This window comes from Prionailurus viverrinus, chromosome B1 (genome assembly GCF_022837055.1).
Source record: "Prionailurus viverrinus isolate Anna chromosome B1, UM_Priviv_1.0, whole genome shotgun sequence".
NCBI lineage: Eukaryota > Metazoa > Chordata > Mammalia > Carnivora > Felidae > Prionailurus > Prionailurus viverrinus.
In genome coordinates, this window is record NC_062564.1 from 22,852,430 (window position 1) to 22,866,170 (window position 13,741).

Consider the following 13,741-nt stretch of genomic DNA (forward strand, 5'->3'; position numbering starts at 1 on the left):
TCTGAAATTTTATTAATAAAATCAAGGGGAAAATAACATAAATCTTTATCTGAGGAAAATAAGGTTTACAAAATTAAATGCTTAAAATTTTTGATGAAGAGTATAGCTATATATAAAAATTTTCTCAGGGTAAAATTTTATATATACACAAACACCCATGTGCACATATATAGATGTGACATAAATACACATATATGTAGATATAATCTCAAGGAAAAGTATGTTTTATTAGGCAAAAAATTGGATGTTACCTATAGTTACACAAGTATAACATATCCCTATTCAAAGATCTTCATACCGTTTTTACCATTTTTCCTCTACAAATTTTTAAGATATGATGGGAAAACTATGTGAGCAAACAACATGCTTCTCATTGGAATTTTTGAACTTCACACAAATTCAGTTTGCAAGGGAAAATTATGTATAAGATTTTCATAAGCATAAACCACATTTTACTGGGTATTTATCTTATGCAAAACTGTTCCAAATATTTGCGATTACAAATATTCCTACAAAGATCTTTTTACATGTACATGTGCAATATTTTTCTCTAAGGTCTACACATAGAGTTTTCTAGAGAGTGCATATACATATTTTCAAATTAACTAAGGTTTAATCATATTGTATTTTCCTTATATTTCACCAATAGTATTGCCAAACTATTGATTTTATCAAACTGATGAGGGAGAATCTGTATTAATAGTTTGAGTATCTTTTGATAAGCTCATTTCTCCTTTTAACCTTTTGTATATTGCTTTTTTTCCTTTTTTTTTTTTTTTGCTCATTTTCCCATAAGTCTTTTTCCTCATCTGTGTATTTTTCTTAATTTGTAGGACACTTCCTTTTTCTGGACATGAAAGTGTTGCATATAAACTCTCTTCCTTTCATGTGTTGTCTTGTATATACGTATATAGGTTATTTAATACTAATAGCCAACATTTATTTACCCCAACTATGTGCAGGCAACTGAGCTAAGCACCATGCATGGATTTCTCTCATTAAGCCCCTTAACAGTGCTGTGAGGTGGGTATTGTTTTATTCTTACTTATAAGTTAGGATAATGAAACTTACGGGGGTTAATAACCGGGACACTGTTAGGCACTACTGGAGCCAGAATTGAAACCAAGGCTATCAAAGCCAATGCCTATTTGCTCTTAACTACAATGCAATGTTTTTTTTTTTACATATTAAAAAAAAAACAACAAACCTTAGTATGTTCTTTTAGTGTATTGACATAAGACATTGTGTAAATTTAAGGTGTACAACATGTTAATGTGATATATTTACATATTGTAATTTGACTGCCATTGTAATAATAATTATCACCTCTATCATATTACATAATTACCCTTTTTTAAAGGTTGAAATAATCAAGTTCGAGACTCTTAGCAAGTTTGATCATACTACAACATTGTTGGCTTATTTACTACTACTCATTAAATTTGTACCCTTAACATTTGTCTTACTACCCTTCATTTCATCCTCTGATAACCACCATTTTATTTTGACAAGTTTGGCTTTTTAAAATTCCACATGTAAGTGATATCATATAGTAGTGGTCTTTCTTGACTGATCTGACTTAGCACACTGTGCTCAAATTCCATCCTTGTTATTCCAAACAGCAAGACTGTTTGTATGCCTATCATTTTGTTTGTTTTGTTTTTTGTTTTTTACACGTCTATCAACAGACACTTAGGTTGTGTAGGTTATATCCATATCTGGCTATTCCAAATAATGATGCCATAAACAGAGGGGTGCATATATCTGTCTAAATTAGAGGGCTTGTTTTTTTGGACACATTCCCAGAAAGGTAATTGTTGAGTCATATGGTAGTTTTATTTTTAATTTTTTGAGGAAACTCCATGCTGTTTTTCTATAGCGGCTGCACCAATTTACATTCGCACCAACAGAACAAACCTTCTTCTCCACAGCCTCGCCAACACTTATTTCTTACCTTTTTGACAACAGCCATCATAATTGAGGTGGTATCTCATAGTGGTGTTGATCTGCATTTCCCTGATGGTGAGTGATGTTGAGCATCTGTTGGCTATTTGCATGTTGTCTTTGGAAAAGTGTCGATTTAGTATTCTTCTGCATGCGCTTATCCATTTTCTTAAAACTATTTGTTAAACAGACTCTTTTCCTCATGGAGTGTTCTGGGCCCTCCGGTCAAATTTCAGTAAATCGTATATGCAGGAATTTAATTTTGGGCTGTCTATTCTGTTCCATTGGTCTCTGTGTCTGTTTTTGTGCCAGTATGATACTGTTTTTATTACTATAGCTTTGAAGTATTGTTTGAAACCTGTGTGATACCTCTGGTTTTGTTCTTTTACCTTGGGATTGCTTTAGATATTTTGGCTGTTGTGGTTCAGTACAAATTTTAGGAGTGTTTCTCCCATTTCTGTAAAAAAAAAAAAAGCCTTTATATTTTGGTGAGGATTGCACTGAATCTGTAGATGATTTGGGGGAGTATGGATATTTTAATAGTATTATTCAGATCCATGAACAGAGAATGCATTTCCATTTGTTTGTGTTTTGATTTCTTTCAGCAAAGTCTTGGAGTTTTGTTGTACAGACGTTTCATTTCCTTGGTTAAATTTATTCCTAAGAATTTTTTTGTTTCTGATGTTACTATAAATTGGATTTTCTTTTTCAGAGGTTTCATCATTAGTGTAAAAAATGCACCTGATTTCTGCATGTTGATTTTGTAACCTGTAACTTTACTGAAATTGTTAATTAGTTACAGTGGATTTTTAGTTGAGAGTTTGGGATATTCTCTCAGTGTAAGTGTGTGTGTCTGTGTGTGTGTGCATGCGTATGTTCATATTGTCTACAAATAGCAACAATATTACTACTTCCTTTCCAATTTAGATGCCCTCTGTTTCTTTGTCTTCATTGCTCTAGCTTATTAAATAACAGTAATGCTGGCAGGCATCCTTGTCTTCTTCCTGATCTTAGAGGAAAGGCTTTCAATTCCAACTTGGTTGTGATGTATAATCCTTTTTAAGTGTTCGTGAATTTGGTTTGCTCATAGTTTGAGAAATTTTGTATCTGTACTCATCAGAGATATTAGTGTATACTTTTCTTGTGGTGCTTTTATCTAGTTTTGTATCATCGTAATGCTGGCCTCAGAGAATGAGTTTGGAAGTGTTCCCTACTCAATTTTTTTTTTTTTTTTTGGAGATTGAGAAGGATTGGTGTTAATTCTTTTATTTAAAAAAAATTTATTTATGAGACAGAGCACACAAGGCCAAAGAGACAGGATCCAAAACAGGCTCTGTGTTGACAGCAGCGAGCCCAGGGTACGGCTCGAACTCACGACCTGTGAGTTCATGACCTGAGCTGAAGCTGGAAGCTTAACTGACTGAGTCGCCCAGGTGCCCCAGTGTTAATTCTTACTTAAGTGTTAGGTACAATTCTCCATAGTGAAACCATTTGGTCCTAGGGTTTTTCTGCTTTGGGAGGTTTCTGATTACAGATAGAATATTTTTACTCAATTTTGATCTGTTTAGATTTTTCTATTTCTTCTTGAAACACTGTTGGCAAGTCATGTTTCTAAGAATATATCTATTTCTTCTAAGTTATGTAATTTGTTGGCATATAATTATTAATAGAAGTCTGTTATACTATGTATTTCTGAAGTATCAGTTGTAATGTCTTCACTTTCATTTCTGAGTCTTTTTTTCTTGGTTTAGCTATTTGTCAATTTTGTGTCTTTTTGAAGAAACAGTTCTTAGTTTCACTGATACATTCTATTGATTTTCTGGTCTTTATTTCATTTATTTCTACTCTATACTTATGTACTTCCTTTCTTATGTTAACTTTGGGCTTACTTTCTTGTTCTTTCTTTGGTTCCTTGAAGTGTAAATTTAAGTTGTTTACTTGAGATCACTGTCAATTCATAATTTATGCATTTATTGCTATAAACTTACCTCCCAGAACTGTTTTTGCTGTATCCCATTAGTTTGGTATGTTGTATTTCCACTGTCATGTGTTTAAAGCTATTTTTAATTTCCCTTTTGATTTCTTTTTGACACACTGGTTGTTTAGAGGTGTGTTGTTTCCACATATTTGTGTATTTCCTCTTGTAGATACGTAGTTTCATACCACTGTGGTCAGAAAAGAGAGTTGCCTATATGTGTTTGGGGCCTTATCAAATGATGTATCCTGAAGAATGTTCCACATGCACTTCATAAGAAAATGTGTTTTATGTTATTGGATGGAGGGTACCTGGGTGACTCAGTCAGTTGGGTGTCTGATTCTTGATTTCAGCTCAGGCTGTGATCCTAGAGTCGGGGGATAGAGCCCTGTGTTGGGCTATTTGCTGACCTTGGAGCCTGCTTGAGATTCTCTCTCTTCCCGCCCCCCCGCCCCCAACTCTGGCTCATGCTCTCTCTCTCTCCCCTGCTCATATGTGCTCACTCTCTCTCAAAATAAACAAACAAAAAAACTTTCAGGATACAAAGTCTGTTATGTACAAAAAAACAAATTCTACAGGAGTTCTTGGATGGCTCAATTGGTTAAGTGTCCAACTCTTGATTTTGGCTCAGGTCATGATCTCACAGTTGTGAAATCAAGCCCACATAGGGCTCTGTGGTGAGTGTGGAGCCTGCTTTGGATTCTCCTCCTCCCTTTCTGCCCCTCCTCCACTTGTGCATACAGCCTCTCTCTCAAGAGAATATTAGGCTGTTGGATGGAATATCCTATATATGTCGTTACGTTCGTTCTAAAGTGTGGTCCAATCCCAACATGTTGATTACCTATTTGGATGATCTATTCATTGCTGACAGTGTGTTACTGAAATTCCCTATTACTGCATTTTGTTCTAGTTCTTTTTTCAGATCTGTATTTACTGAATATAGTTTGGCACTCTGATGTTGGGTAACATTCATAACATTCGTTATGTTTTCTTGATGTATCGACCCTTTTATCATTATATAATGACCTACTTTGTCTCTTGTTAACATTTTGGCTTGAAGTCTATTTTGCCCAATCTAAGTATGGCTAATCCCACTTTCTTTTGGTTTATACTTGCTTAGAATATCCTTCTCTGTTTCTTGATATTGAGCCCTTGTGTGTGTTTAGAGTTGAAATGAGCCTCCTACAGGCAGCGTATATTTGGGTCTTGCTTTAAAAAAAAAAATAATTCAGCTAGTCTGTGTCTTTTTATTGGTTATTTCAATCCAATTACATTTAATATGGTAAGTGATATATAAGGACTTAGTACTGCCATCTTATCTTTTGTCTTCTGGTTGTTCTGTCTCCATTGTTTTTATCTTTGTGAATTTGTGGTTTTCCATGGTGATTTATTCAGTCTCCCTCATACCCCCACCCCCTTTATTTTGTCTCGTGTCTTTAGATTTTTTTACTTGTGGTTACCATGAGGCTTAGATATCTCAAATAAATTGCTATCAGCAGGGAAAAAAAAAAAGACTATATTCATCGACCTATAAAAGTTCTGTTTTACTCCTCACCTTTTATATTTCTAATGTCACAAAATGTTTACACTGTGAATTCATTAACAAGTTACAGTAGCTATAATTATTTAGTGCTCTTTCCTTTCACCTTCATATTATATTAAGGGGTTAATATACTAATATAGAATTACAGTTTTTAAATTCTACCACCTTTATCAGAGTTTTATAGACTTTCATTTTTTATGCATGTGTCCAAATAGCACTTTTTCATTTCAGCTTGAAAAACAACTTTCAGCATTATTTGTAAGATAGGTCTGGTGGTGTTGAGATCCTTCAACTTTTGTTTGGGCAAGCCTTTATGTGTTGTTCATATCTAAAGGGTTACTGTGCCAGATCAAGTATTTTTAGCTGGCAATTTTTACCTTTCAATTTTTGAATATGTCATTCTACTCTCTCCTGGTCTGTAGAGTTTCTGCTGAGAAATCCATTGATATCCTAATAGGAAGTTCCTTTCTAGGTTACTTTCCTTTTTTTCCCTGATTTTGAACAGTTTCTTGGAAAAGATCTTTTTACACTGAGATAGTAAGACGTTCCCTTAACTTAATAGACTTACGTCTAGTTTCTTTCCCAAGTTTAGGAAGCTCTGTGCTATTACCACTTTAAAATAAACTCTGCTCCCTCCCCACTCTCTTCTCCTGATATACCAACCATTCTGATATTTGCTTGTCTGACAGAATAACCACTCTTGTAGGGTTTCTTAACTTCTTAAAAATATTAGTTCTCTTGCCTTCCAACTGAGTCATTTCTAAATTCCTATCCCCAACTTGCTTATTCTTTCTTCTGTCTGATGTGTCCTAATCTTTATGCTTTCTACATACTCATCTTTTTAAGTTCTTGAGCTCCAGAATTTGTTTCATTCTATTTTTATAATTTAAATCTCTTTGGTTTAAAAACAAAAAAATAACGACTCCTTCTGTTAATTAATTTTATTCCAGAGTCCATTGAATTGTCTAAGTTTTCTTGTAGCTAATTAAATGTCTTCATTTCTCATGAGGAAATTTTGAATTCTTTAATCAGTTAGACTACAATATTACATGCCTTGCAGTTCCACTGCTGGAGAATGATCCTTTGTGTGACACTACATTACTGTGATTTTCCAGTGGCTAATGAAGTGTGCCTCTGCTCTCCCATTTGAAGTGGCACACACCCTTCTTGTTTACTTTGTTATAAAGTTAGACAGGCTGGCAATGAGAAACTTTTCTTGTGTCCCAGAAGGTGGTGTTATAGCACAAGGTTTTGGGTTTTCTTATTGGAGCCCTTGGGAGCAGGCCTATAAAAAAAACTGGGGTTCAAAAAAAGGCTGGTGGCAAAGTGGGGGTAGGGGTGGTCTTAGCACCTGGGGCTTTGGGAGTGGCCTTGGGCCAGTAAGCGGATCCTCTAGTGGGGAAATCCCAGAGGTCCATGGGCAGACCTTGTGCTGAAATCCTGGAGCCTATAGCAAAAAACACTTTCCTTCAGGGCCCTCTGATGTTCTTGTCTCCCTCTCTCCCTTTCTTCTTCCTCCCCCGAGTCATGGGGGGTCCCGTCTCAGAGAGGTGGGTATTGCTGGAGAAATCGATTCCTCCAACTGCTACCAGGCCATCTGTCCCTCACCACTTTCCTTTCCCACCTCCTCTGCCCAGAGAGGTAGCTGCTGCATGCTCTGCCCCCTACCCCCCTGCAAAGCCCAGCAGGTGGCAGTGTTGCCCTCAGGAAGGGCACCATGGTGTGTTTTCCTTTTTTTCTCTGCTCCCAAACTCGTCTCTGCTCTGTTTTGATGGCTTGCCAGTTTCTCCCATCAAGCTGGTTGGATCCAAAATACTCAATCTCTGGTCAGTGTACCAGTTTTGCACTCTCCAGATTATCTTTTCCGATGGCTACAAATGGGTCTGGGGCAGGCTCACAGACTCCTTTGGATCTGTGAGGGTCGTCCTGGCATACTGAACAGAGGTACTTTTGTTTGGTTATAGACCTCCAATTAGTTGTAAATCAAAAACACAAAAGGAACAACTCAGAGTGCCATGATGCTGATGTCAAGTTGCTTTGTTAGGCAGAGGGCTTGTCATTTTAATGTGGCAAAATTTTTCATCTTTTCCTGTGAATTTTGGTTGTTGTGTCTGCCTCATGAAATTCCTGCCTTTAAGTTCTTAAAAATGTTCTCTTTCTTGATAGCTTTAAATCAGTAATGCCACTCTTCTGTTCAGAACAAATTAATAGCTTTCCATGTCGCTCTGAATAAAATAAACAGTAGGTTTCAAAATGGCCGCTAGGCCATACATGATTTGTACCCCGATCCGCTGCTTGTACTTGTCTGCCTTTGTTTGCTCTTATTCTTGTCCCACTCGCTATTTTTCCAACAAGACTGAAAACTCTCTGCCTTTGCATCTTTGTACTTCCTATTCCCCTGCTTAATGCTCTTCTCCCAATTAGGCCCATTAAGTCACATCGCTTTGAGTTTCTGCTCAAATGACAAATTATTAGAAAAGCCTCCTCCAACCTCTCTGCTTGCTTTTTTCTGCTTTTCTTCTGTAACACTGTTTTTGAAAGAAATTTTGCATTCATTTTTTTTAATAACTTTCTCTCCTGCCACTACAATGTTAGCCCCCAAAAGGCAGTAAATTTTTGTTCATTCTCTCTCTCACCCATTGCCAAACAACTCTAAGACACAGACACCCTCTTCAGTTTACCAATGAGGAAAACGATGCTGAGCAAGGTCTGGATAACTTACGCAAAGCCAAAAAAGTAGTAAGTGACAGCACAAGTCAAAAAAGCAAAAAAGAAATGGGGTAGGATGAGATCACAGGGTTAGATGAAAACAACAAGAGAAAAGGAACAAAACAGCTAGAAATGCAGGGAAAGATAATAAAGTCAGTAGCAACTCTCTTGAGGTAATAAGGTTGTCGGTTTTTTTCTTTTTTAATTAACACATCCTATAGAGCAGTTTACAAAGGTTTTCTGAAAAGGCCCAGAAAGTACAGTTGACCCTTGAAAAACATAGATTTGCAGTGTTAGGGTCCACTTATATAATTTTTTTTGTTACTACAGTACAGTACTGTAAATGTACTTTCTCTTTATGATTTTCTTAATATTTTCTTTACTATGGCTTACTTTATTTGTAAGATTAGAGTATGTAACATAACAAAATATGTATTGATTATGATATCAGTAAGGCTTCTAATCAACAGAAAGCTATTAATAGTTAAATTTTTGAGGAGTAAAAAGTATTGTGTGGATTTTCAACTGTGTGGGGGGTCGGCACCCCTCACACTCATATTGTTCAAGGTTCAACTGTAGATACTTTGGTCTGTGCAAGCTGTATCACGTTATGGCTACTACTCAACTCTGCTGCTGTAGTGCAAAGTAATCATAGACAATACATAAATGAATAGGTGTGTCTGTGTTCCAATGAAACTTTATTTACAAAAATAGTAGATAGACTAGATTTGACCCTCATTGGTCCTAGTTTGTCAACTGTTGCTACCAAAAATACTGTACACTGTAATATCTGAGAGGAAGTTTTATTCATACTTGAAAATAAATGCAATAACTTAGTATATACTTGCATATAACCCCAAAGTAGGATTTTAAAGCAAAGGAGGGACTAAATATATGGTTGTCTTTAACTGTGAGGTAAAATATTCTGTTACAAAGCAGTAGGGTCAGAACGTTTCCTGCAAACTTAAGTTTTCTAGGCTTTACCAAAAAATAAGCTGCGAACCTACTTTACATTTGATAGTTGTAATGAAGTATGACTTCAACTGAAATGGCTTTACACTAGCCAACTTTCCCTCTCTTTTTTTAACCATACCTTTTTAAGTTGAGGCCTCTGAGTGTTGAGAATTGTTTAACTTCCATTCCAATATATCAATTTAAAAAACAGTTTGCGTAAAAAAAGAACCTACATAATACTTACCCTTTGGAAAAAAGTCACACTTGTAATTTTTAGGTAGAGTATTAATTTTTAGAAAGAGGAAAAGGTTTGACGATTATCGGTGAGACGTGATGTGTAGGGCTTCCTTCCTTGAGTAGAAGGCTGAATGACAAATGAAAGCCCCTTCAAATCTGATAGCTTCTATGGCTCTCTGTCTAACTCTGAAATAACAGCTGATTTTCTGCCATTAAACTGTGGGTGTAGCCATTTTGGCTGTGTCTTATTGAAGAGTCCCAATGTTACAGTAAGAGATGGAACTATATAGTGGATAAACCATGTTTCTGAAACTTTTTCTATTGTTCTGAGATTGCTAATGTCTGCCTACACACACACACACATCTGGTCTACCTCATGTATTACTTTGCACATTTGTATTGAGTAATGTCACAGCAATACATACTTAAACTACTGTGCACACTTGAGTTTCTCTGCTGAATCTGTCAATCACCTTCTTACTGCTTAAGAAATCAAAATATTGACATAATCCCACATAAAACAGAAGCTGTTTGTATAAATTATGTACAGCACCCAGAGGCACTGAGTTATGCTACTGAATGAGTAACAAATACATTTGCACTATCTTATAATCCATTCTCAGTTATACATGATGTTAAGTTTACTGTTGCTCCTTGGAAGAGAATGAGGATTGTCAGTTTAAAGATAAATGAGAACAGATGTTGAAAAAAATGTTAGCAAGTTATAGAAGACTCAGAGAGATCTAAATCTGAAATTATCTTCAATTTTCATCCATCATTAATTTTTTTATGTAGTAGGTTTTTCCTTGGAAATGACATTCTAAAACATTTGCAATCTATCACAGATCGAAAACAAATGCAAAGTCAAATAATATTCATAATAAATAGAAAACAAATGTATTTCTCATCGGAAAAGCAAATGTGATCTTCTTTAGAATATATGTATTTTTATGTTAAAATTGTTCTACTGTGCCCTTTGCCTTTGATATTAGCCCTTTTCTTCCAACTGACATTTATCTCGTGTCATCATCTTAACACTGTAGAACTTGAAGGATGTGGAGAGCTAAGGGACAGATCAGAGTTGAAATAAAGTAAAAGCCAACTCTAGAAGTCAGGCTTTCTGTAGCCAAAAGCACACATAGACCACAGCCTGGTGGACTCAGGCAAGATTCCAATTTCTTAGCAAGGGCTGGAAAGATTTTCATTATCCATCCCAAGTAACCTTTCATCGATCTTGTCTTCAGCATTTGTGAATATTCTCTCACATTTTATGTTTTTGTGCCTGCTGGACCTTCCACTGGAATATTCTCACTCATTCTCGGTCTGGCAAACTCCTTTTTCTATTGTATCAAAACCAACTGAAAAGTCAGTTCAAGTTCTCTAGGCATTGAGTGGCTCCTTCTTCTTTTGCTGCTTCCAAGAAATGATTAGAACATTTGTCACACTGGATTACAATTAATTTTCTATCAGTCTACCTTCTTGTAAGCAGTGAATATCTTACATTTGCGTTAGGTGTTGAAATATAACCGAATAAAAAAATAAAAACGAATTTTTACTGGGAAAAATGTAAGGATTATATAAATTATTCCCAGTTCCCATATTCTCTATTAAAATGCCAAGGCACCTGGGTGGCTCAGTCGGTTAAGTATCCAACTTCGGCTCAGGTCATGATCTCATGGTCCGTGGGTTCGAGCCCCACCTTGGGTCCTGTGCTCACAGCTCAGAGCCTGGAGCCTGCTTTGGATTCTGTGTCTCCCTCTTTCTCTTCCCCTGCCCCACTCGTATTCTGTCTCTCTCAATCAAAATTAAAATTAAAAAACATTAAAAACAATTTTAATTAAATGTCAAATATTTCTTACTCCTTTTTTATATAGTTCTTTCTCTCTTATGAACTTAGAACTGTTGTTCTTCCCCCGCGCCCAAACAAGGTACTGAAAAAATAAACTACTACTAATAGGGAGAAAAATCTTATTCTTAGTAAATATGAATCTATAACCTATGAAGTCAAATGACTCCATCTGTTCTTAGGGTTTTTTCAACAAATTTTGCATATAGCAATTGCAGCTAGTAATCTGGCTTACTAAATGAGAAGGAGAAAAACCAAAAAACAGGCATATTCTCTCCAGATAAACAAAAAGTGACCATCTGGAATTTACATTTTTTTCATATAAAGGAAAAAAATACATGATAAGTTGGAAAAAATAGCAGTAGACTCTGCCAAGTGAAAATAAAATCAGAAATTATTACTTGGCTACTTCTTAACTTTCACCAACAATTTTAATGAACCGACCATTTTAAAACAACTTTTCTCTTTCACAGGTATCTGTAAAGCAAACAAAAAATCAGGGGAAATAAAACAAGTAATTTTTGGTAGCATAAAGAGAATAAGTGCTCTTAACTCTTTTATGTATTGCTGTTAAAAATCTCTATGGAAGACTTCATACTGCTTGTGAAAGTTCTTTGCATGCTTGATGTCAATGAGCCGTGAAATGAAACCTGGGAGATTCCTGCCACACAGTGATGGTCTCAACACAGCTCTTTGCTACGTACTCCTGATGTGTTGAATAGACTAGCTGCTTTGAAGGAAGTAACACTGCTAAAATGCTACATCAAGGATGGAAACAGGTTAGGAAAAAAAGCCTACAATAAATAAAAGCTAAAATGTTACCCGCAATAAACAATTTGTTTCCTATCAATGTGCTTTAACACAAATGTATTTTGCTTCATAAATACATGTATGTAATAGAGAAGTAAAGAGTAAAGATGGCCTTCCCTTATTTTCCAACAAACAGATTTGGAAATACTTCATTTTCTCACCCAAGGCCCCTCTGATGTGCGGAAAGTATGAATCTCTTCCCATAATAAAGTCAGAAGAGAGAAGCTGGCACTTAATGATCCAGATCACAGAACTTGAGAATGTGACTTCAAATCTAGATATTTCGGATTCTAGTCTATGAGACAAACTACAGCAAAAAACATGTTCGTAATAGTAGCTTCTTAAAAAGCACACGGCTAAATAAATGCAAGCAAGAAATGGGTTCTAGATCTGCACAATTCCACACATCCACACAAGCATGTGGAAAGGGGGAAAGGTAAAAATGCAGAACTGATGGGAAAATAAACACAATAGCCTTTAGGGAGGACCAGATGCTTTTTGTGTGCTATCTCCTTTACTTCACACAGAAGTGCCATGTGGTTACTTCAATAATCCTGATTCTATAAATGAGGATTTTGAGAGCTTCTTGAGAATCGGATGTGCCATAAGCACTTCCCACCCCTTTCCTTCACTTTAATCAATGTGAGACTCAGTATATACCAATACCTGATACACTGTCCAGCACATATTATGCAAATAAAATAGATTGCTTAAATAAACTGAAGGTAGTAAATCTATATTTGCTGGTGAATTAAAAAGTGTACTGGTATAATAAGGTAGCAACATACACAAACATTAATGATATTAGTCATTTCCTTCCAGATTAAAAACAAAAACTTCAAGATGGCATGACTGAGATTTACTTATGAAATCCTATGCCACAGACCATAGTAACATATATAAAACTTAACCAACAGATCATTAAAAAGAAAAGTGATTTCTAATCCTAGTTTTCCTCTAATATAAAGCAAGCCAAGTAAACTTTATGGGTATTAGTTTTCCTACTTTTAAAATGAGGTTTGGGCCTAGATAAGTTCGAAGATTCCTTAGAAGCTTAAATACCTCTGATTATATAAAATACTGAAAATTTGGTCTAGACTACTGCAGTTGAGTATGAATCTTAGTAACCAGGAAAGTAATCAAATGTATAAACAATACTATAATCACCCTTAAATCCTGATAATGGCTCACTATTTTCAACATTATAAATTTAAGGGGTGCGTGGGTGCTTAAGTCAGTTAAGGGTCTGACTCTTGATTTTGGTTCAGGTCATGGTCTCACGGTTCATGTGATCGAGCCCCTTATCAGGCTCTGCACTGACAGTGTGGAGCCTGCTTGGAATTCTCCCTTGCTGCCCTCCCTAGCTCATGCTCTATCTCTCTCTCAAAATAAATAAACTTAAAAAAAAAAAATGTAAAATTAAGCTTCAAATATTTCACAAGACACACAAACATCAGTGTTCCCCAAGAAACAGTTGTTTACCTAAAGAGTGACTTTATTCCATTCTAAGAGTATTCAGAGTTTGTTTTTATTTGGACACTTTTACCTTATCTCTTTCCTATTCTATCTTCCGACCCTTTACCCCCAAACCATAAATTGCACTCTCTTATCTGATTCATAACATTTAGTCTGGTATGTTCCAAAAAAGACATCCAACCATCTTAAATCTCCCTCCTCTGACTTACCATAATGTTTAAGGGAACCAGTACTAAGATAATGTTTT

At 35.7% G+C, this 13,741-nt stretch overlaps 1 protein-coding gene across 5 annotated transcripts in view; it reads right to left on the reverse strand.

Moving 5' to 3' along the window:
- The window catches only part of TUSC3 (tumor suppressor candidate 3), a 262,371-nt gene that overhangs the window by 22,131 nt on the left and 226,499 nt on the right, over positions 1-13,741 (reverse strand). The window lies entirely within an intron of this gene.